This window comes from Cryptomeria japonica, chromosome 11 (assembly GCF_030272615.1).
Source record: "Cryptomeria japonica chromosome 11, Sugi_1.0, whole genome shotgun sequence".
Lineage (NCBI taxonomy): Eukaryota > Viridiplantae > Streptophyta > Pinopsida > Cupressales > Cupressaceae > Cryptomeria > Cryptomeria japonica.
The window spans coordinates 292,555,537-292,582,430 of record NC_081415.1 but is presented as its reverse complement, the minus strand read 5'-3'; positions in this window follow the sequence as shown (position 1 = coordinate 292,582,430).

The window sequence follows — 26,894 nt, the reverse complement described above, 5'->3', positions numbered from 1 at the left end:
GATGTATTGCTTTTGCTGAATAATAAGAAAGATTGGACGGTTGTGTATGGTGGACGTAACCCATTCTGGGTAAACCACGTTAAATCTCTGTGTTATCTGTGTCCTGTTTTATTTCTTTATCTTTTATATTTAAATCTACATATAATTGTTAGTTCATATTTGCTTTGGATCTACTTGAAACCCTAACACTTCCAACTCCTTTCTTAGGTTGGAATTGGATTCATTCAGCTTTTCTACTTCTTGAATTAGGGCTTCCATGTCTACTTCATCAGAAGAACTATTTTCAGATAGCTCCGTCAGTTTTTCAGCATGTTCTCTCCTTTTTGCCTGATAGGCCTTATATTTGACCATAAGATCATCATAGGCTTACTCAGACTGAGTGAGCTGATGAGTAAGTTCCCTCATAGTGTACCCCCCATATCTCTTTCCAAGTGGTTAGACTTATAGAAAGGTAGGCTCTGATACCAATTGATGAATACTAAGAGGGGGGGTGAATTAGTATGCCAAAAATCTTTGTACTTAAACACTTTACTAGACTACTAGTAAACTGGTAAAATAGTTTAACAAATAGACCGGTTAGCACACATTCAAACCAGATAGAAAATAATGCATTTACCCACAGAAGCACAAACACCATAACACAAGAGATTTTGACATGGAAACCCAAATGGGAAAAACCACGGTGAGATGAAACTCATAAGTAACTATCTGCAGAATAGAAACCAGACCGATTAAGGTCAGATCGGTTAAGGTCATACAATGTTCTTTATCAGAATAGATCCTATTAGGAATCTCAATCTTTGTTAGGAGATAAGTCCGATTAAAGGCTACCTTGCTAGAGGATTTTAGATCCACAGATGTGAACCACCTTGTTAGAGGATTTACAAAAGGCTTTTTGGGCTTACCCGGTTAAGGGTTTCAAACTTATCGAAGATGTGAGTAATCAACAAGTGAGTGATCTAGCAAATAGCACAGATTGCTTGGTTAGATCCTTGATAGCTCATTCCTAATGCATTTCGGCATTACTTCAGTCTTCAACACATTTACACTCTACTTTCTCTCATAGACTTGAAATTCTCTTTTGTGTTCTCACTTATAAAAACTCTTCAACCAACTTAAACCCTAGCAACAACCTAAAACCCTAGACATGATGTCCTTATGAAAGAATCTGATTTCATGTCAGTCCAATAGGATTACAATACAATTTCTTAGGTTCAATGTATCTAGACATATTCTGTAACACGACACAAAAAGCACCATTAAAGTATTGACACTGCCAAACAATCGATGGATGGTAACTCATCACAAAATGTCAGTTGGTAACTCATCACAGAGTATTACCAGTTCATACAAAATATCGGTTGAAGAAAAATACCAGTTGCCACTTTGACAAAATGAAGACTGAGAAATATGAGTTGTGCCACTTCGTTCCTTCGTACCACCTGAGATCCTCAAACCACTTGGGGTCTTCATACCACTTCAGATTGGTAAACACTTTCTGCAAAACACTGATAGTCTAAAGACTATAATACATCATACCAGTTGGAACAAATACCGGTTGAGATTTAACTCATACATACAAAAAGTGATCTCATAGCAAGTGTGTGTCCATCAATGACAATCACAACATAATCATCAAAAATGCCAACATTTTCATCTTGGACTATATCATTTGTAGGTATGGGATACCTTCATCCATCATGACTGATAATGGAGGATAGTTTAAGAATAAAGATCTGGAGGAGCTTTGTGAGAAATTAAAAATAAAGCAACATTGGTCATCAGTATATTACCCTCAAGGTAATGGCTAAGTTGAGGCATCTAACAAAAACCTACTAACTATCTTGCATAGAACAGTGAACAAATCTGAGAAGGATTGGCATCTGCAGCTCAATCTTGCACTATGGGCTTATAGAACAAGTATTAGAACACCTACTGTGGCTACACCTTTCTCTTTGGTGTATGGGCCCAAAGAAGTACTACCTATTGAAGTAGAAATACCATTTCTAAGAGTTTCTTTGCAAGGTCTTGTTACTGATGAAGATCACAGAATATCTAGATTGCAAGAACTCGAATTGCTAGATGAGCGTTGGCAAGTGGTGTTTGATCATCTCAGAGTATATCAAAAGAGAATGTCTAGAGGATATAACAAGAAAGTTTAAAAAAGAGAATTTCAGGTTGGTGACCTAGTTTTGAGAGAAAATCTAAAAAATCAACAATTTTGCGACAATAAAGGGAAGTTTGAACCCAACTGGCTGGGTCCCTACATTGTTACTACAGTATTCGGCTCTAGTGCCTATCAACTCTCAAACTCAGAAGGAGAACAACTCCATGAACTGATTAACTCCATCCACTTGAAGAAATTCTTCACTTAGCATTATCTGTGCCACCAACTTGTACAACTGGAAAAAGTCTTTAAAAAAATCAAAAAAATCATAAAATACAAAAAAAAAAAAAAAATATCAAAAGAAAATGCCCTAGTGAAAACCTAGTAAGCAGGAACCTTGGTAAAAAAAAAAATTGAATCTCTGCCAAGCAAGTGAAAACCTGGAAAATAGGCGCCTCTTGTACTCAAGCACTCCATCTATCAACACAACGTTGACATTTCTCCCTTTCATGCATCTTTGCTTTTGCTTGTACATATTTTTCAGTCACTTTTGTGACATCCTGGTTCATTAGGACCCTCATGACTTGAAACTGATCAACGTCCTAGTCTTAGGTTACTTGACAGAGCACATTACATATCCTAAGCAGTGTCAACCAAGTCATCTTTCCATCAATGAAACCTGGTCATCCACTCTGAGTCAGTCACCAATCTCCTAACTACCAAAGAGTTTTTATCACTGAGTAAACAAGAAAAACAACATAATGGAAAACAATCACTAAACAGTTTGAGCTATGAATGAAAATTTTCCTTGTGTGCTATCTTTTATATTACTTTTCTATTATTATCCCTCTGAGTAACTTGAGGAAGTCTATTGTGACTAAGAGGAGAAAGGATTGGGGCATAATATTTTCTTTGTTTTCTTCTTGTAGGAATGATCCCAATGATTTGGAAACATATAAATTAGTTGGGTGTCTATGATAAGAGCCTTCACAACAAGGTGAAATCGCCTCACATGCCTCGACTCTGCTTATTTGTATGCTACAGGGAGGTCCATATCATTTCTTTGTCCATTTTGAGGGAATTTCTTTATGATGCAATTCGGGTCCTTGCAAAATCTGTCCAAGGATATGAATGAAAAAAGGGTCATTGCGAACAAGATAATTAATATTGCACATTGAAAAATAAATTAACTCTAACCTGCCTATTGTGTTCGTTATGCTTAGTGATGAATCTTAAGTATTTTAAATCCAGTGACTAGGTTTAGGATGCATTTTGCATATCATTTTGCATATCATTTCACATATTATTTTGCATATCATTCTACATTTTTGTGAATTTAGAGTGATTTCGGTATGGTAATAATCTCTTTATCTTCTGAATGAGAGCTGAAAGCATCATCATTTCTTACGCTAAGTGGTCTATTTATCATCATTTCTTTGATCGAGTACTTGTGTTTTTGAGATGTTAGCTGCATACATAACATTTAATGTAGCTTCATACATTTCATTATTTACTCATCTACATTCATCTTATTGCATAGAAAAATGAAAATATTGTATTACTCATATTACTCATTGCTCATTCATTCATTTGCATATGAAAATAACCAAAAATAGACATCCATAATCATTTGCATTACATACATACTGAAAAGAAATGCATACATATAGATTAAAGCATATAAAAGACATTTCATAAACAAATCAACACAAGTACGATAAAGTCAAATCGGATTGTGTATATATATATCATGTCAAGTCTAAAGGTACAAAATGATGTCAAATGATATTTACAAACTCCCATCAGAGCAAGAATCGTATAGGCTACATAAAAATGGGTGTGTCTACCAAAAATATATCCAAGCTACAAGAAGAATATCTAGCTTTGAGCCTCTCCCTCATCGCTTGGTGGAGGAGGAGCCTGATGACCAAGATCCTATCGAGGTGATTGAGCTCCCTCAGAACGTGCCATATACTGAGAATAAGGAATCACCTGCTGGGCTACTGGAACTGCCACATTGTATGCTGCGACATAGTAGGCTACCCTGCTGTTCTAATGCAAAACCTCCTACTAGAGGGTGTCTCGCTCCTCTCTCATCACCGCAAGCTGACGATCACACTCTACTTTTAGCTCAGCCAGCTGCCGATCACGTTCAACCCTCACCTCTGCAAGCTGTCGGTCTCGCTCTGCCAACTGAGTCTGAGCCACTATCAACTATGACTGCAACTCTACAAGATGTGCTCCCATTGACTATACTGTGTCTATCCCCTACTCTCTTGTCGACTCTCCACCTCCATCTCCACCTCCAGTACCACCTTGCTCCTCTCTCCACTGTCGGACCTGTCTCAGAGTTTCTTGCTCCTCCTCATCTCCAACCAATCTCACTCCTACTCTCCCAAGGGATCCACGCTCACCCCTCTGCTGTCCACCCTCAGCTGGAACCCTACTGCTACTAGCATCAAGATCACCAATTATCTACCTCAGAGCCTCGACTCTCTGTCCCTGTCCCTATCTCTGGCCCTATCTCGGACCCTGTCCCTATACCTGTGTGGGTGCATCATCCTCAATGCATGGTGCCTTCTCACCCAGATTAGTAAACCTAGGAAAAGGATGCTATTGGAACCACTCTCTGTACTAGGGAAATACTATGAGATTTTGCCAAGATCAAGAGCTCAATGAAATGTACAAAATAGAGACACAATATAGGACAAGAATAAATTGATCAATAATATCAATTACATACAATGTAGATGAGCCTGTTTATATAGGCAAGGCTAGGGATATGTGAGCACGCAAACATGACATGTGGCTCAATAAGAAACAAGGGTAGGTAGGAAATAGGTGTGGGTAGGTAGGAGAAATTATATAATAGTCCACATGAGGTGGATCACCGACTGAATGTGGAGTGTAACAACAAGATCAACACCATAAAAGGTGGAATTTCTCCTACACACACTATCCCAATGTGGCACAAACACCCAAGTGTCTCATACCCAAACTACTATGAAATGCATTTCCTAAGTAAACTTAAGTAAGTGTAATAATATCCAAGATGAATAATTATTTACACCAACACCCCCCCTTAAGTGCAACTTAGGGGAATGCACTTAAGTCTACAATAACTAAGCAATGCAAGATGGGTCCCGGCTACTAGGCCATGTTAGGTACCCATGTACAAATGCAAATTCATGCAAAACAATGCAATGAAATCTATCACAAAGTGGGGAAAGAGAGAAAAACCCAATGGGAAAAAACCCTCCCCCAAAAGGGGAGATGAAAAACATACAAGAGAACTCTCATAGAACAATGTGAAGGACAAAACCCCATGTGAGGAAAAAGTCCCCCCCATATGAGAGAAGAAGAAGAGAGACTAGGAAGCCCCCCCTCAATGTGGAATCTACACCGATGATAGAAGCTCAATGTATGAAAAAACTACTCCACGAATGTCGAACAACATTCCTCCCCTTAGGAAGAAACAAAACCAAAGGTGTATCCATGAAGTCTCCCCAATCATGAAGGGAGGATGTATGAAGAAAACTAATGATGACTGGAATCTCTAAAAACTGCTCAAGTGTCCCCATGTCGATGCTGAAAGATACCCCCTCCAAAGGTGGTAAACTATGCCACACTGCTGAAAAAGGCACTCCAAGATCTAGTGGAGATGGATGTAGAACATATCCCAAAGACTCACATGTCTCCTCTAAACATAAAGAGACCTCCTCCAACTGCTGTACATAAGTATCCACAATCATGTCAACCTTGAAAGAATGATCATGTAGAGAATGAACAAGAGGGTCAGAGTGTTACCTCGCAACAATCGAAGAAGGATCACCTTCATCAAAGAGAAGATGAATGTCATCAATGATGTCTCCCAAATCTGCAATGTAGGATTCCACAAACAAACCTGCAATGTCTGTCAAGTAATCATCCCATGAATCTGAAGCTAGAAGACAATGAATATCTTGCTGCGCTAAATCACATGAAGGCAAAACTGTCACACTATCTGCATCATTAGGTGCAATAGGTGATGTGATATCAATATGAAGAGATGAAATACAAGACTCAAGAATGGGGTCACATGTGAGAATCCCCATGTTCAAGTGCCCAAAGTTCTCCTCAAAATCTGAACCATCACAAGAAGTGTGATCATCATGTGTAGAATCATCAAATGTGAAATCATCATCATCAACAAAATCTGAAAAGGAGTATAACTGAGATGCATGATCAACCACCCCAGTCGCAATGATAGCTCTAGTCTCCAAGTCTCTAATGAAAACTAAGTCAGGTGTGAACTCCACAACTCTCTTAGTTGTGCCATGTGTGATTTGATAGATAGAAAGGAGATTGTTTATCAAGTTGGGTACACACAACACATCATTGAAGGAGTTATCCCCAATGTCAATAGATCCTTTCCCAATCACATCCATGTATGTATGATTTCCCATCAAAATCTGTGGCATGGTGCAAGGCTCAAATGTAGAGAACATAGAGTGCGAAGATGCCATATGATGAGAAGCCCCTGAATCTTGAAGCCATCTCTCTGAATCATGACTGATAGTAGCACATAGAGCTTTTCCTTTTCTTGTCCCAAAAGAGTGAGTCTTCCCACTTGTAGAAGCCATGAATGCTTACCCTTTTCTTTTTGAATGTGAGGAAGTGGAAGTTGATGAATCATCCTTCTTGTAGACATTAGGCAAATCAATGTTATGCTTTTTGATGATATGTGTGAGCTCATCAATCTTCTTAGAATGGCAATGATGCTCCTCATGACCAACCTTTTTACAATAGGCACAAGTAGGTCTCTCCCTCTTTGGTGAATTATCTCTCATGGAAGAGGATGAATCTCCTTGTTGTGGAGAAGATGGTGCTTTTTCCTTAGGCTTTGATTGCCATTTCTTCCTGTTTGAGTTGTCCTTTCCTTGATTTCCTTTGTTCCCTTGATTTGCCACTAGTGCTTGAGACTTAGAAGCCTTAAGAATGCCCATGCTTATCAACTTAGTTTGTTCCACCATCAACATTTCATTGAAAGCATCAAATGTAGGCATTATATAGCTTGAACCCATTGTCATCCTATGGGTTTGGAAACTAGAAACAAATGCTACATATTCTTGTGGAAGCTTGCCTATCAAGTTGAATATCAATTGAATATCCTTCTTATCAATGCCACAATCTTTGAGTTGTGCCCTCAACTCATTTGCCTTAGTGACATAATCTTGTATAGTATCAAAGTTCTTGGGATCTAACATGGTGAGATCACTATCAATTTGACCATACAAGTCTTGAAACTTTTTCCAAGCATCCTTGATTAGAGTACACTTCTCAATATGAAAAATGAGATCCTTTGATACATACTTTCTTAAGGTACCAATTGCCATGATATTTTTAGTGAGCCAATCCAAGTGACCAACTGGATCAACCTTAGGATCAGTGGGAGCAACAATAGTTCCATCAATGTAATGAGTGAGTCCTTTTTCCATAAGTTTACTCCATGCATCAATTTTCCAAGTAGCATAATTATGAGGAGTTAAGAGAGGAAACTTAGAAGAGCCCATAGAAAAAAAAAGGAAGGAACACAAGAGCACAAAAGCACAAGAGACACCCCCCAAAAAATAATGATTTTAACACTTTATATGTAGTGCGTGTACAATAGGCCACTTGCAAACAATGGCAAGGTGGACTTCTGATTTTGTTTTACAACTACCCCAATAGGCTGAGAACTACAAAGCAAAAGATCAGAAAGATAGATCTATGCAATACAAATGCCAAATTGGCCAAATAAGACCATATGATGAAAGTACAATTTCTACCCACAATTGCTACAAAATGATAGCATATTCTGAGAGTAGACAAAAAATAATGCACTTTCAAAAAAATTGGCACCTGAAAAGGATTTTGTATGAGGGCGAACGGAGACCTGGAAGTTGCAGAACGGGGATTGGATAGGTACAGTCACCAAAAACTAAGAATTCTAAAAATTCTATCCATCAAAATAATAAAATAATTCCACCACTACGAAGAGCATGAAATTCTAGCCCATTTTAAAAAAAATTGCACCAAAAAGGGAGCAAAAATGAGTAAGATATGGCCATTTGAAGTTGAACTGCAAAATCAAAAAGCTCAATGAGAGGGGCCTGCAAAATTTTTGAAAAAATGATGTTGTTAGTGAACTACGGGGTTAAATTTGATGGTCATATGACTGTCACAAAAACTTCACCTCCCTGCTGACTGGGCATCCGTACAGTACAGATTGATGACGTGGCTCGATCTAGTCTAGTGGTTTGGCAGATGACTTGACGGTGTGATTGGGCAGCCAACTGGGCTGGTGATGTGGCGGGTTGATTGAGGTGGCAGATGTGGTCTAACCTACATGTGACACATGTCCCTCTGCATGGATGAGAGGGCGCTATGCAGTACTACCACATGGCAGACGAAGACTGTCGCTGTCGGGAGGTCACTGTGAGCCGGGGAGGTCGTTGTCAGAAAGGGAGATGCGGCGTTCGATGGCCAGCAAGGGTTGTGGTGAAGACATGGTAGCAGTGCTCATGCAGGGGAGATGGTGTGGCAGCAGAGTGTCTAGGGCCGGTGCTGGAAGGTGGGTGCCGGTGGGAGGTGAACCAGCAGCAGTGGCGACCGAGGGGATACCGGCGGGAGGTGCTGAAGTAGCAAGGTGCACGATAGCGGCGGGAGGCTTCGGAGTTGCAGATGGTGGTGGCCGAGGAGAGTACGGGGCGGTAGGGGCCTACAATCAAAGCAGGGTATGGAAAGCACGGGGGGGTCTGCGGACCCCCCAAAAAACAATATTTTTTTTTTTACGAATTTTTGTTTTTTTCTTGACGAAATTTTTCCGAATTTTTTCTTTTTTTTTTAATTTTTTTCGGAAAATATAAAAAAAAATTTGAAATTCATACAATAATTGCAAAATTGGCGAAATTTTTTTTCTCACCAAAATAGGCCAACTTTATAACCAAAATTCATGGAAACAGCCTTCTGGACGCAATGGCGGGGTCGGATCTGGTCTAGGACACCTCCAAAAGATGCTGCTCCTTAGATCTGCCTCTTGACGTCACAATAATGCCTCTTAAAAATGAATCAATGAAGTCCGAATGGCTCTGATACCATGTGAGATTTTGTCAAGATCAAGAGCTCAATGAAATGTACAAAATAGAGACACAATATAGGACAAGAATAAACTGTATTCTCATCAATAGAAAATGATCAATAATATCAATTACATACAATTTAGATGAGTCTGCTTATATAGGCAAGGCTAGAGATATGTGAGCACACAAACATGACATGTGGCTCAATAAGAAACAAGGGTACGTAGGAAATAGGTGTGGGTAGGTAGGAGAAATAATATAATAGTCCACATGAGGTGGATCACCCACTGAATGTGGAGTGTAACAACCAGATCAACACCATAAAAGGTGAAATTTCTCCTACACACACTATCTCAATGTGGCATAAACACCCAAGTGTCTCATACCCAAACTACTATGAAATGCATTTCCTAAGTAAACTTAAGTAAGTGTAATAATATCCAAGATGAATAATTATTTACACCAACAAATACCCCCACATCCGCAACGTCATCCATATAATCCCATTTGAGGCGCTATAGACCAGTTAGCTCTTGCATGTACAAGGCATAAGATAATCATGGAGATCATCCCTGTCTCTCCTCATCCACGTAACGTGCATATGTTGTATACTCCTGCGAGATACCCTGAGGCCAGCCATACTGCCTCATCACCCGTGATACAACGAACTGCTCAACAATAGTCTATGATCTCCCAAGAGGTGGGCGCATGACAAAAAGGTCCATGCGGACTAGCCACCAGTCATCCCAAGGCTCCAAACCTCTATAAGGTCTCCACACTATGGCCATCAAATTGTCTAACTATCACCGCCAAAAATATGTCTTGCCCAGATGGGGTTGTGTAATATAACTAGCATACCTATATATAATTGGTTGTCCGAGCTCTCTACTATCATCTACCACTGGCTGACAAATGGGAAGATGCTCCCAAGCCCAAACCTATAAAATATATACACTTGTGGCCATGCTCCGACCATCTCTATATATGATCTCATGCATCTTGTGATACATGTGAGCAAGCAAGTAAGAACCCTAGCAAAGCCTCTGAGGGGTCTCCATCAATCTCATCAACATCCTGCCCCAACCACATTGGAAACCCTGTTGCCCTCTATCTGGCATCAGGAAACAACCTATGAATCCTGCTAGAACACACGCCAGAGGAAACTCCTTGCTGTATCTGCTCATCAATAGGTCCCAACTAATGGAACGAGTCAAAATGTCAAGATCTCTGAAGACATGCCTCACTGCCTGCAATCCTGGAAGGTTCCTTGAATCGTAATCCACCTTATCCCCAGCAAAAGGGATACAAAGGATCATATATACATCCTCAAGAGTGATAGTCAACTCCCCCACTGGTAGATGAAACATGTTATGCTCTAAATGGAAATGCTCTACCAACGCCGTGAGCATTTCGTGATTCACACGGATATCTGGCAAACCAAGAAGATGAGTCAAACCACATACATAAATATGAGCCTACTCAACCTTAGATAAATGTTGAACTAATGCCATAGTAGGAGGATAAACACATCTAAAGAGCACAGAAGGTAATCAAACTTGCAAAAAAACCCAACAACGAAGCATCAAAAAACATTCCAAATGAACCTACAAGGGAAGTAAAACATCAAGCAAATCCAACTGAGTCAAATGCAAAATCAAATTTTCACATTTAGACCTTCAAAAATGCTCACTGTCTCCCGAATGACAAAACACAGAGGGACAATATCTCGTACGAGTCAGGAATAGCTCTCATACGACAAAACAACCCCAAACAACAAACTATTGGGTTTCACATGACAAAATGGTGTTTTTACAGACCTGTCATATGATACAAGGGTGCATCTCGAACAACAATTCAAATGACTTCAAACAACAAAAGATAATTTACCAGTTACTCGTACGAGATAGAATCCTGTCTTGCATGATAAAATGTGAAACCCGACCCCACACATGAAAAAAATGAAAAATAAGCAAAAATCAAAATCGAAAACATAAAGAGGCTTAAGATTGATCACTTACCGATGGCTCATAGTTTTGGGGTTGATTATGACATCTTTGGCACTCGAATCGATGCTAATGAGTAGGGACCACCATTTTCTTCGTAGCAGGCTTTTTGAATTTTCAAACTTGGAGGGTTAAAATGATTTGAAAATGACACTTTTGTCCCATATATAGCCAAAAACCTAATTTTTCAACTTTCTCTGATAGACATGAAAATTGCACTCTTAGCTAATTAGACCGTTCTGATTCCATTTTTAGGATCGAAATCAAAATTCGAGATCATTTTGCTAGTCAACTTCACAATTTGGACTGCTTAGCGCTCTTTTCATCAAATGCTCATTCTTTCTTCAAATTGTGCTCAATTTCAACGCTGAATATCAATTTCAATTCTACACATCAACTTTATGATCAACTCTGCGCTTAACTCATCAATCAAAGCCGAATTCTTAAAAAATTCCTTACGATCAATTTGTGCTCAAATAACTTATTTTCGCCACACAATTGCCTATCATGTACCCTCACCATCTTTTGATTTTGCTCCCGAGGGGGCGTACTCATGACCTTATGACCTCACATCTTCAATGTTGAGAACATTTTTTTTCAAATCTTCATCGAAAGTTGAGCAAAATCTTTTTTAACTAAAGAAAATCAATTCTCATTGCTAAGGGGCATCTCAGCTTCATCGCTTCACATCAAGTTGAGATCTCTCGATTATCTGAATCGAATAAATCACTAGGGGCATATCAATTTCATTGCTTCAAATCAAGCTGAAATTTGTCTTTCATCTGAATCAATCTCTTAATGTTAATCAGTTTCATCATTTCACATCAAACTGATTATTCATTTAAACTCAATCAAAAGTTTAAAGAGTATCTTTCATCACACTCAATCTAAGCAGGTGTTCAGTATTCATTTCTTGATCAAGCTGGATAGTTTATCTTCATCGTGTCTTGATCAATCAAGTTTAAGATAAATTTTTATCATCACTCACTGTGTCTAAGTTCAATCAAGTTCCAGATCAGTAAGATCTGCTTCTTGATCAATCAAGTTCAAGTTTGGTATCTTTTGTTTTCTATCGTTCCTCAATTCAATCAAGTTCAAGAATGGTATCGCTTTAATCAGACTTCATTCAGCTTTGTCTCTTTGAATCAAGCTAAACACCTTGCTCTTCATCTAGTTCGTGATCATTCAAGTTCAAAACTGGCATCTCCTAGATATCACATATTCTTTGAACCAACAAGCTGCTCAAACATTAATTCAAAGAGGGGCAAATGTAATACCCTAAAAATGGTCATCTAAACCATGGGCCCCTAATCTCGACAACATCACCAAGGTCCTAACCAAAGGCATTAAATCAATCTTGAGCACATTATTAATTCTTTAATCATCAAATATCACATGGCAAATCAATTACTCAATATTAATTAAATATTCATTTAATTAATTGAATCATTTCCAAGAATATCATTTTGATCAATTATCCCATTTTAATTTATTAAATATCCTTGCATATTTAATTAATTAATAAAATTACCATTTAATCATGCAAAAGGAATTAATTTATTACAAAAGAGGAATTTATTACAAAGCAAGAGTTGAATTGAAATTAAAATAAAAGAATTAAATTGAGAGAGAAATCAAACTTGAGATATTATTTCTTTTTCTAAATTTAGAACTTGAAATCAATAGGCTTAATAATCTTAGGCAAATCTCTAATAGCATGTGTAGAACACATCTTGATCATTGAATCAAAATTTACATGACACATTCTCCTATTCCATAGCCAACTCTCATCAATCTGAGCAATCAAACAACTTTACTCACCAACATTCAAATGAAAAATGTTACCTACACTCTTAGTTCCAGATGCAATCTCTATACAAGAGGCATTTAAGATCTTGCATTTACCATCCTTGAATTGTAGATCATAACCCTTATCAACCATATGTCCAACACTTAAAATATTATGCTTCAAACATTCAACATACAAGACGCCATCAGTGTTATGCTTACCATCAAAAGAAATAGAACCTCTCCCATGGATCACACAAGCTTTGTCATCTCCAAATCTAACTATTCCACCATCATATCTTTCCATGCTTACAAATTTATTTTTATCACCGGTCATATAATGTGAACAACCATTGTCAATCACCCATTCATCTTTCTCTTCAACTTTATTATCTAAATCTTTCTCCTCAATAGTACAGCTAGAGGAATCAACTGGTCCAGGTCCATCTTCATTAATGGAAAGGAATACAACTTCATCTCCTTCAAATTGTTCATTTGTAATACCTTCATCAGTAGCATAATAACAATTCTTCTGATTTCTAAAATTTTGGTTAGACTTGTCAGACTTGTCATGCTTCTCATGCTTGTCATATCTATCATTCATATCATGCTTATCAAACTTATCATGTATGTCATACTTAGCCATTCTCTTCGAGCATCTAGAAGCAAAATGTCCTATCTTGTTACAAGAAAAAAAATTTCAAAGGCAACTTTCCATCATACTTATCAGCACTTTTTAGGCAATCTTTGGGCAATTAGTGCTTCAAGTTTATCCAGCTCCCTTTCTTACTCTTCTATCTCTCTTCTCTCTCTTTCATATCTAGATATTCTGCACTCATCAGGATCATACTTCTTCTTACCGGATATAGATGCAGATGCTCTAAATGTTGTCTCATACTTTCCATGTGATTCTCCAAATTCACTCAGCTCAAATGTCACAAGCTTTCCAACCAACATATCTCTTGTCACTGTAGTCACACTCCGAATCTCATCAATAGAAGCAACCTTATGCTTATAGGCAGGAGGAAAAGATCTCAATACCTTGGCAACAATTTCATCTTCCTCAATGGTTCCACCGGTACATCTAATACCTAGGACAAAGTCATTCACCTTAGCCATGTATGAATGTATGTTCTCATCATCTCACATCTTCAATGTCTCATACTTTCCTTTTAAACTTTGTAGCTTAGCAACCTTCACTTTTTTATCACCTTCATACAACACCTCAAGATCCACCCAGATCTCATGTGCGTTCTGAAGATCCATTACATTTGTCATCTCAAAATCAGTCAGGGCACTAAGCAATTCTTCCTTCACTCTAATATTATGTTCTGCTTCCTTAACCTCATTAGGAGTAGATATTCCATTATGAGGAACAAAATAGACATTCTTTGTAATCTTCCAATATTCTTCACCAAGACATTTCAAGTGCACTTCCATCCAGTCCTTCCATACAACATAGTTGTAATACCCTAAAAATGGTCATCTAAACCATGGACCCCTAATCTTGACAACATCACCAAGGTCCTAACCAAAGGCATTAAATCAATCTTGAGCACATTATTAATTCTTTATTCATCAAATATCAAATGGAAAATCAATTACTCAATATTAATTAAATATTCATTTAAATAATTGAATCATTTCCAAGAATATCATTTGATCAATTATCCCATTTTAATTTATTAAAATATCCTTGCATATTTAATTAATTAATAAAATTGCCATTTAATCATGCAAAAGGAATTAATTACAAAGCAAGAGTTGAATTGAAATTAAAATAAAAGAATTGAATTGAGAGAGAAATCAAACTTGAGATATTATTTCTTTTTCTAAATTTAGAACTTGAAATTAGAAAAGCAATTAATTGAATTATTGAATTATTCTCTAAAATTGGAACTCAAAGGTTTTCAGAAAAAGGAGTTCAGTTGCATTGAAAATACTCTTTTCTTGAATAAATAAAAGAATTATCTATATTTATCACAAATGCATGGAATTAATTTATTATTATTTTCAATGCAACTTGGACTTCTAATTTGAATGCATTTCAATTAAATTATAATTGGAATCTATCTCAAGGTTAACTAAACCTGATTTCTCAATTATTTTCAATTAATCCTAAATTGATCTTTTCTCTTGGTAATTCTCTATAAATTCAGTCTTCAGCTCTCATTCCAATTTACCCTAGAGATTTTTGAGAACACGCTTGAAGATTATTATCACACTAATTTTGCTCTGGAGTCATTGAAGATTATTGTTCTTTTTAGATTATTTTCATCCATATTTAGTTTTACTCATTCATCATTGCTTCAATCCATATTTGCTTGAATTGATTATTTTCTTGAATTATTCATCCATCTTGCATCCATATAGTTAATATCATATATATTAAATCCTTTGTCTTGGTGTAGTTTAGTCATTGGTATTGCTTATAAAAATCTGAGAGAAATCTTATACTCACATCTTTTAGAATGCAATTAGTCGCTTTGTTATGGTTTATTATTTATTGATTATTATTTACTAACCATACATATAATGACTTAATTGAAGTGTTGTGCTTGTAGCTTACAGACCAGTTTTTCACACACACACAATAGTTACTCCCATCAAATCTCGGATTGTCCTTCTTAAAGATTACACCTTGAGCTGCCATCCTGGATCTCCTCAAGTGGTTAAGATTCTACTGGAGGATCTAGCTCTGATACCAATTGTTAGCATCATCCAAGAGGGAAGACTAAGAGGGGGGTGAATCAGTCTTCACTAGAATAAAAAACTTAACCACAAAACATAGATCTGATCAACTGTAGCAATATGATAGATAAGAAAATTAACAGCAGAACACACAACACCAAGATTTTGACGTGGAAACCCCAGTTAAGGGAAAAACTATGGTGAGAACCTACCCATAGTAAGATGATACTCTGCAATAGTATGTGAAAATATTACAATGGATAATGCACATTCATTCAGGCACACTGCCTAGAGCTCACTGCTCAAAATATATTTGCTCAAAAGGCTACAACCCTCAGGGAAGTCTCACTGACTTACAATAAGATTCGAACTACAATCCGAAAGAAATGAACTGAAAGAATAGCATCTCAAAATGCCTGATTACAATTCCAGTTAAGCATAGATGTCTTCCTTGCAACACTAATCTCACCACAAACTCAATAACAAAGGATAAATCATATGTTCACACATAAACCTATCTTTGATAATGCAGACACAACAACGACACCTAAACTACATGACTATATCACCTATATATATAATTCATCAACCTTGATATCAAGGTCAGCTAAACCCTCAACACTCAATTAAAAAATTACATCACACAATACAAAGATCAACTACCAAACCAATATGATGATTGGCATAGCATAACATGGTCCTAATTCAAATTCCCAAATGCACAACTCCACCAAAATTCATGCCAAGATCAACTGCAACACGCTGCACCACAAGAAATATCGTATAACACACAAATCATCACCGGTTGATAGAAACCACCAAAAACTCACACAAAAATCAATACAAATCATCAAAGCAAGTAGGACATGATTAAGAAACATCATCAAGCACATTAGAATCATCCAAAATAACTGCACCAACACCACTTTTTGAATCTTCATATGTCAACATCTAAAAGCTCAAGAACACAACCAATCAGCAACTGTCACAAAGAAAGATAACTTGTGGAGCACCAAATCATGATCTAACTGAAATGAAGATATATAAGATCATCCAAAACAATATACCAAAAGCTCAGCATCAAATCTGATCACACTGGAATATATCAGAGGAAATATCAACCTTTGCTACAAAGATCATCAAAACCAAACTACAAACCAGATCATAATATCTTCCCAACCTACAATCACCAGAAAAAAATCACAGGAATATGTTGACATCAATGACAACAACATATACTAGCAGCAACAATGACTGACAATATCCAATAGGAAAGCAGTTTTCACATCCAGTTGCTCAACCTCTAAATCGTAAGCAACAACAATAGAAAGCAAAAATCTAATGGATGTCTTTTTTGCAACAAAAGAAAATATCTCACCATAATCAACACACTCAACCTGAGAGTAGCCTTTTGCAACCAACATTGTTTAATACTTCTTAATGCTTTCATCTGAACCAATCTTTTTCTTGAAACCCCATTTGCAACCAACATTGTTTAATGCTTCTTAATGCTTTCATCTAAACCAATCTTTTTCTTGAAACCCCATTTGCAACCAACAAGCTTTTGTCCTTCAAGAAAATGTACAAGATCTAATGTATCATTCTTTTTCAAAGCTGTCATTTCTTCTTCCATAAAAATCTTCAAGGATTCTACAACAAGATCAATAAGTATCTTTTTCACAAGCTCCCACTCAAATCTGGATTATTTCAAAAAACCCAACCCAATCTGAAACCAAAGGTGAGCAGGCTCTGATACCACTTGTAAGGAAGTTAAGTAGCGAAACAACTTCCTACACTAACCTGGAGAGGAGGGTAATGCAACAACTTTTATAGATCATTACAACAATTATATAAACTCAAAAGAAATAAACAAAATTTCATGCAGACTACAACACAACAACACAATGGTTTACATGGGAAAAAAACACTTTTGGGAGAAAAACCCCACACTCCAAAAGTAGCTCAATATATTATTCAGCAATCAATAATAGATTACAATATACTTGCAAAGCAAGCTCTTCATAGGAGTACCGCTAATCAGAGACTTAGAGGTAACTCAATAGCCATAAGACTTTTACACACAACCTCTATCTCAGGCACCTCATATATAGGAGATACAATACAAGAAATCGTCAAATGTTATTACAAAACCGTGGGCTAAAACCACTCAATAAAGTAGAGTCAACCTTATCTCCATTATAGATGCCCTATGACGTGTCAAAACACACATTAACACGTGTTCCTCCCTTTTTGGTGTAGGAGCACTTGGAATCTAGTAAATAGGTTTTGAGTCTTAGCAATTAGGGTTAGGTCTACTTTAATTCAATAAGGTCTATTGAGACCATTTGTAATGTAATTTCATGTTTTTAATTGGGTCTGTCAAATTTGGAGTCATATTTTGCAAGTCTATAAAAGTAGTCATTTCTGTTGTCATCTAGTTAAGTTATATCGATGAAGTGTCATTGTTGTAAAAAAGTTGTCAATATTGTCATTGGGATAGTTATCCCGATAAAGGGTCTCTATTGTTAAAAGTTGTCAAAGTTTGCCATCAAGATAGTTAACTCGACAAATGTCATCAAGATGGTTTCTCTTATTGGGATTGGCAGATGTTGTTTAGCCAACTATGGAGGATTATTTTGATAGTTGTCCAATTGTCTTGTTTGGTATAGCTATGCCAAAATGGGCGACATCGGGATAGGTTTTTCTATCGAAATTATGTGGAATGGTTATTCTGCCTTGATGAGTTATTTTGCTGAGTGATTAAGAAGTCATGATCAGAGTTGTTATTCTGACATCGATACCCAACATTGAATTAGCAAATTGGTATTGTTATTCTGATATATGTGTCCGATAGGGATTTTTTAAATGTGGAAGTCAAACAGTTAGGGAACCCAAGGGCCTATTGTGACCACAGGAATGCACAAATTTGGTATAATTTGTATAACCAATAGTTGGAAACATGTTATGTTGATATGTCAATACAAAAATTGAACTTTTTAAGTTTGATCATTGGCAACTAATTTGGAAGCTCATTCTTTTCTACAATTTACCCTATTTTCTGTACTAATTTGATTCCAACTATTTGGGTAAGAACAAGTGGATATAGAGTAGTGTGTTTCTTCCTATTGCCAATGATGGAAATTCTTAACTGACAAAAGGGAGAAAGATCTTTGTTGATTTTTCATGAGATTTCCTGATAACTAGGGTTCTAATAGAAAATTGATGATTTTCTCCTGACCTGATTGTCATAACACCATGTGTTGCTAATGTGATGAGCATATAATCATAGAGCCTAAGGGAAGGAATCTCTATACTGCATCACATTTACAGCTCACTTATGTGCCTGATGCATTTTATATTTCCTATTTTAGGAGTCCAAAATTTTGGAGGCCATAACTTGTAAATGATGTGTTGGATTGACGAACCGTTTGAAGCACCAAAAAGCTTGTGAAATTCTCTATCATAGAGTCTAAAGGAAGGAATCTCTGTACTACATCAAATTGGTATCAGAGCTACAGGTATTAGATCTATTGGAAAGTGAAAGGACATCATGGCAATCAAAGGATCCATGGAGGAAGAGATGCTACAAAGGAATGCCATCTTCAAGACCAAATGTTTCTATCAAGGCAAGGTATGCAACATGATGGTTGATTCATGTAATTTGGATAATCTGGTATCTCGAAAAATGGTGGATAAGTTGCACTTAAAATTTTTTCCTCATGAATCACCTTACTCTATTTCCTGGTTGAATGGTGAGCATACTTTGATGTGAAGGAACAAAGTTGGGTTGAGTTTGAAATAGGCCCATATAAGGACAAGATTTTATGTGATGTTATACCTATAAATACATGTCATTTGTTGTTGGCATTGCCATGGGTATGTAATAGGGATTCTTTGTATAATGGGAGACACAATATTTATAAATTTAAGAAAGATGGTATTTATTATTATTTGACTCCATTGGTAGAAGAAAATAAAGGACAAGATAGGGTTAGAAGAGTACTTATGCAGGGAAAAAGGGAACCTATAAGCCAAGAGGAGCATCATTGTAATGATGAGGCAACCATTACCAAGAAGAAGAAGGAAAGAGAAATACCTAGTGAAAGACAAGAAAGGCCTAGCCAGGACACAAAGGAAAAAGAGTATTGTCCACTAATTGGACAAGAACATAAAATACAGCAGATGTATGTTGACACAGGAGATGAAAGATCAGACAGCAACGTGGTCTCCAAAGTTGAGATAATGAAGGAAGAGGAAAGCCAATATGAGCTTGAAAAGATCATTATGTGAACAAAGATGTGTCCCTTGAGGGAAAGAGAAGTTGTGGGGAAGGAAAATACTGCTAAAACACAAGTTTATTAGTCTCCAAATGTAGAGATCAAAGTGGAAGAACACCATGTGCAAGGTGTAGTTCAATGTGAGTAGAAAAACAAAGAAATTGTAAGCCAAGGACCATGGCAAGGATTAGTCACCTTGAGAGGTGAAGAAGATGAGAAGAAGAAGAGTTTTCAGAGATTCCCAAAGGTGGAAGGGACTAAACAAGTGGCAGGCCAAGAGAAGGCAAGAGAAGTGGAGAAAAGAGAGTGTACTATGGTTAAGATGATGGGATGTCTTTGGTTGCTAGATCTGATAAGAAGACATTTAAATGCTGGTATGACAATGGTTATAAGCATAAGGAACCTAAAGGTGATAGTGAAGAAGAGAATTCAGAGACAAAGAGGGAAAGAAGTAGCTTGTTAATTCATTGATGTGATGATTATGATGGTAGAAGTTATGCCAAAGGAAGAGGAAGGATAGAGTATGGGATGTTTAGAGATGAATGAGACCAAGAGATTTGTTGACAATAGTTGGATGAAGAAGGTACAGTCAAGCCAAAGCATGGAGGTGTAGATCCAAGGTTACTAGTCAAGAGGAGTGCTAAGTTGCTTGGGCAAAGCCAAGCTGAAGGTGAAGATGAAGAAAAATGGAAGTTGTTGCATTCTCTAGGAGGATCATTAGAGTATTGAAATTCAAGAAAAAGTTGCAGATCTCATTTCATCAGGAGGATGAAATTTTCCTCTTCGGGTGTTTGGTGCAGGAGCATGTGGAATCTAGTAAATACGTTTTGAGTCTTAGGAGTTAGGGTTAGGTCTAGTTTTATTCAATAAGGTCTATTAAAACCATTTGTAATGTAATTTCATATTTTTAGATGGGTATGTCCAATTTGGAGTCATAATTTGCAAATCTATAATGTTGTTCAAAAGTTGTCATTTCTGTTGTCATCGAGATAAGTTATACCGATGAAGTGTCATTGCAGTAAATAAGTCGTTAATATTGTCATCGAGATATTTATCCTTATAAAGGGTCTCTATTGTAAAAAGTTTTCAAAGTTTTTCATTGGGATAGTTAACCCGGCAAGTGTCATCGAGACAGTTTCTCTTATCGAGATTGGCAGATGTTGTTTAGCCGACTATGGAGGGTTATTCCAATAGTTGTCCAATTGTCTTATTTGGTATAGCTATGCCGAAATGGGAAACATTAGGATAAGTTTGTTCTATCAGAATTATGTGGAATGGTTATTCCACCTTGAAGATTTATTTTGATGAGTGATTAAGAAGTCATGATCGGAGTTGCTATTTCGACATCAATACCCAACATTGATTTAGCAGATCGGTATTGTTATTCTGATATTTGTGTCTGACAAGGATTTTTCAATTGTGGAAGTTGAACAGTTAGGGAACCCAAGGGTCTATTGTGACCATGAGAATGCACAAATTTTTGTTGTCATTGGGATAAGTTATACCGATGAAGTGCTATTGTTGTTAAAAAGTCATCAATATTGTCATCAAGGTAGTTATCCTGATAAAGGTTCTCTGTTGTTAAAAGTTGTCAAAGTTTGCCATCGATATAGCTAACTCAACAAATGTCATCGGGATGGTTTCTCTTATCGGGATTGGCATATGTTGTTTAGCCAACTATGAAGGGCTATTTCGATAGTTGTCCAATTGTCTTGTTTGGTATAGCTATACCGAAATGGGCGACATCAGGATAAGTTTTTTCTATCGAAATTACGTGGAATGGTTATTCTTCCTTGAAGAGTTATTTTGATGAGTGATTAAGAATTCATGATCGAAGGCAGTAATATTCTGATATCTGTGTCCGATAGGGATTTTTCAAATCTGGAAGTTGAACAGTCAGGGAACCCAAGGGTCTATTGTGACCATAGGAATGCATAAATTTGGTATAAATTGTATAACCAATGGTTGGAAACATGTTATGTTGATATGTGAATACAAAAATTAAAATTTTTAAGTCTAATCATTGGCAACTAATTTGGAAGCACATTCTTTTCTGTGATTTGCCCTATTTTTTGTACTAATTTGATTCCAACTGTTTGGGTAAGAACAAGTGGATATAGAGTAGTGTGTTTCTTCCTATTGCCAATGATGGAAATTCTTAACTGACAAAAGGGAGAAAGATCTTTGTTGATTTTTCACGAGATTTATTGATAACTAGGGTTCTAATAGAAAATTAATGATTTCCCCTGACCTGATTGTCATAACACCATGTGTTGCTAATGTGATGAGCATATAATCATAGAGTATAAAGAAAGGAATCTCTATACTGCATCACTTTTACATCTCATTTATGTGTCTCATGCATTTTATATTTCTTATTTCAGGAGTCCAAACTTATGGAGGCCATAACTTGTAAACGGTATGTTGGATTGACGAATCGTTTGAAGCACCAGAAAGCTTGTGAAATTCTCTATCACCTTGTAAACTGCTACATTATTTACACCCACTTTTCAAGGATCTAAAGTCTTTAAAATTAAATTTAAACCTTTCATCACACCATTCAAAAATGAAAACTTTAATATCATCAAAACTAGTTGTGATCTTGCAACAAAACTTTATCGGCATACTTATCTAGCCAACCAGAAGCTTCGGGGAGAATTTCATGTTGGCATATGTGCAGAGTTTGATGACATGATGATATTGTATGTTGTCATTGATGTCAATATGCTGAAGTATGAACTGGTATATTGAAGAAAGCAAACTGGCAAGAGAACCGCTATGATGGTATGAAGTAAACCGGTATGATGATGTGAACTGGTATATGTGAAATGGTGAACCGGTATGTTGGAATGTGAACCCGTATCGGGGTTTCATTTGATATGACTAGCAGTTGGTAGTCTTAGCTTCAAGGTTTCCGATTGAAGCATTTCAAGTTTGTGTGATTTGACTGATGACATCTTGTGATGGGTTAGCATTGAAATGAAGATCAGATCATGTTGCGTGAAGGATTTCCTTAAAGATCTTGCATGAAGAAGATTGATCCTATCTACCTAGGGAATGTGTGAAGTCTTAGTAAATGGTGGAGAGGGCGTGATGGGTTATCAGCTTCTAGAAGTGGCAAAGAATGAATGATGGAGAATGTCTTGAGATTTGTTCAAGATTGTTTTACACTATGCAATGTGATTGAACGGTCAGGATTGGACCGACTATATTGTTAACCTAGATGCTTAGGGTTTTAGGTTTTGGATATCGACCTAATTATTGTCTATAAGGTCGATGATGATTTGCATTGTGAAGTTGTTGGCAAATGATTGTGTGTGTATCCAAGTGAAGAGATACTTGATTCTTGCTAGACCGGTGCAGTGAGTAGAGATCTGTAGAGTGTGATTGCAGAAGTAAAGAAACTAAAGTGGATCTGCCTTGGCATTGAGTGCTATTATCAAATCAATGTTTTACCTATTGACTTCTAACCATTTCAGTAGTTGGAAAATCCCTTAACTAGGTAGCTTTAACAGGGTGACTCAAAATCATTAAGTTCTTCCTCTTGTGAGGTGACCTTTAACAGGGTTCTAACCTTTAACAGGGTGATCCCTAGCAGGATTAGTTCCTAGCAAAACCTATCGTAAAGTCCTTAACCAAACTAGGCTCCTAATAGAGTGGACTTCAGAAGAGTTCAAAGAACAACTTGTGGGTATTCATCCCCACCGTGGCTTTTCCTAGTTAGATTTCCACGTGAAAAATCAGTGTGTTATGTGTGATGATTTTTCATGTGATGTCTTAGTGTTTTCTGTTAAGTGGTAAAGCATGTTGATCAAGTGGTCATTATATTTCTGATGATGTATTACTTGCTTATGCATATGGGTGAAGTGGAAATGAGTTATTAGTTTTTGTGAAGATCTAAGTGTTACTGGTTTATGTGTTTTACAGTCTCACTGTGTTTTACCGGTAGTGCCCTATTTTAGATCGGTGATAATGTTTACCAGTTAGTGTAGTCTTTACAGTCAAAGTGGTTTAAGGAAGTTTTTGTCTATACTGATTCACCCCCACCCTCTCAGTATCTATTGAGTAGTTACTATTCATCATTATTCATCATTTCACACCATTTTGTGGTCAAATAAAAACTTACTATAATTAGTAACCTCATATAAATGCAATGCAAGTTTGATACACCATTTTACCAACACTCATCACAAGGCTAAGCCTTCAATCCAACTCATCTCCTTTCCTTTAATCTTAGCCCTTCATCAACTTCTTATCTGAATAATCCATTTCTATCTCAAAAATCTATAAATTGGAGTCTTCCCCTTCATATTATTGAATATCCAAGGCAACCGAGAGGGGGGTGAATCAGTTGAAGAATTAAACCTTCCTTTAATTATTTCATAGATCTAAAGCAATTAACAAAATTAGTTAAAGAAAATATAACATGAAAGCACATGCACAAAATAGATCAAACAATTGACACCAAATTTTATGTGGAAAACCTATGAAGGGAAAAATGACAGATAATGTTAGTTCTCAATATATAACACTGATTAAGGTGACACAAGTTAAAGTGATTTTTACAAAGATGGATTACTACCAAGAGGCTCACTATCAGAGGGATCACTAATGAGAAAGGCTCACTAATGGAGGGCTTATTTCCTAGAAAGGATCGTTGCCAAAGAAAGAAGAGAGAAAAGATAATCCACCATTGTAACAAAATCTGCAATACCAAAACTACTTTTGGTGCCTATCAGCAAGAACACGCTTCACATATCAATCAAATTTTTCCTTTTAGTCTCGCATATCTTCCATGGAATTTGCCACATTAATACATTTAGATTATCCACATATATATACTATCTCCAGGAACCATAATCTTCTAAGTTGGCCAAGACAAAGATCTAAAATAGGTCAACACTAAACATTCTGGTGGTAGAAGGGAGTGAGAAGTAGACCATACCACAACACACTTCATAGAACAAATCAGTAGACTATACTACAACACACTTCATAGAAAAAATCAACACATTACATTCACCATAAATATTGAACCCAAAATATGATCCACACACTACACAAATGTCGTAACTCATCCTCAAATTCGAGATCAAACTGCACCCAAAATAGAACTGAATATCAACTACAACACATCTTCCAGAGTACTAAACCTTTTGGTAAATCACCAAACATTTTTCAACATCACATACATACCTATCTTCCACTACTGGTCAACATGCCACATCTAGTCCTAACCAAAACACAAAATTTGACATCAATGATAGCATTTAACACAATGCTAACACACATGTATATAGCACAATCTTGAGCTAAACTTATGCGACCATTATCATTCCAAAAAATTTCCTTTGTTGTGCAATTTGGAGAGAAATTCACATCCTAAAGTATCAAAAAGAAAATCAAGTGGAGAAGGATGCCTCCATTTCCAGCTCTATCCATGGAGTGGTAAAGGCATAATTCTTAATTTTACATTTAATTTGAATGTTTAATTGTTGTTTAGACTTAACATTTTACTCACTTTCATTTTGGCATGCCCAGTGGGACCCACATCCCTTAAAACTAACATTCAAAACTAATCTTTTATGAGGTTCACAGGTCACAAACTATGGTTCAGTGTCTCTGATCAGGTGTCTACACTTTTGAAATGGCATCTCCACTCCTCTAGCTTCAATAATATGTTTTGCAGGCTGAGTGGAGTGATTTAAGACCTTAAAGTGGATTTTTTGTTAATGCTTATTGTTTACTACTAATTAATGATAAACTGACTCCTAGAAAATAATAATAACATTTAGTGTAAAGATATTTTTGGTTCCCCAAAGGGTTTACACTCTAAAAGGTAGAAACCAAGTTGATTCTTCGAATATCTATGGAGAAGCCAAGTCCAACTATCAATATCCTCTAGAACTTGGACCAACTGACAAGGATTCAACATATCCTTCTACACTTTGGGCTCTGCAAGACCCAGGAGGGTGATCCCTTAGTGTATTTATAATCTCTATGCCATACTCACAAATTGCACTAAAACAAAGTAGGTAATCTCATATACAGGCTCAACAAAGAGGGATAATGCTCAAGAATGACAAATTCTTCAGTGATCCTCAACCTATTGGAGCATGAGATGGAGAAAACATATATTAATAGACATGAAATAAAATATATTCTAATAATCAATAACTTATAGAAAATATAGATGAACGGAGCATAAAACTGACTGTAAAGACTAAGACAAGATATAACGAGTGCCTTATTCCATTAGGGAGTCAAATTCATGAAATGTAAGATGAATTACAATAAAATTTATCTGATAGCATGTTTAACTAAGAATATATCATATTACAATATATTTAAACTATGACCCAAACCTGAACTACTTATCAGTATCCCTGCACAAGCCCTGCCACCCTGTAGTTTTGTTCAAGCATTTAATTGATCCCTTAGATCAAAGCATAAACACAAATCACATACATCACAACAATGTAATGAATGAAAGAAACCCTTGATTATATTTCATTCAAAAGATAGTAGAATCATACAATGGAGAGAAATAGGTTTGGATTCTATTTCATTAACTCAAATTCCATCTCTATCATAAGATAATATACAATTCAATCCTTCAAAACCTAAACAAAATGTGACATAAGACTCATTCTATGTTTGCTCTACAAAAAAGACTATACACTTTGCTCATTTGCACCTAAAAATTGCTAATGGAACCTATGACTCTGATTTAGAAAACTTCATACAAAGTTGGAATAGGAACCTCTTCTCTAGGCCTTGAATTCCCTTTCATAGAAAATAAGGGACCAAACAAGCTTCAAGCTAGAGGAGACACCTGTCATCAAAATGATTGGACGTACATGATTCTTGTTACAAAATATTCCTTTGAGGAATGTCACAACCAAGACTAAATATATTCAACTGCTTC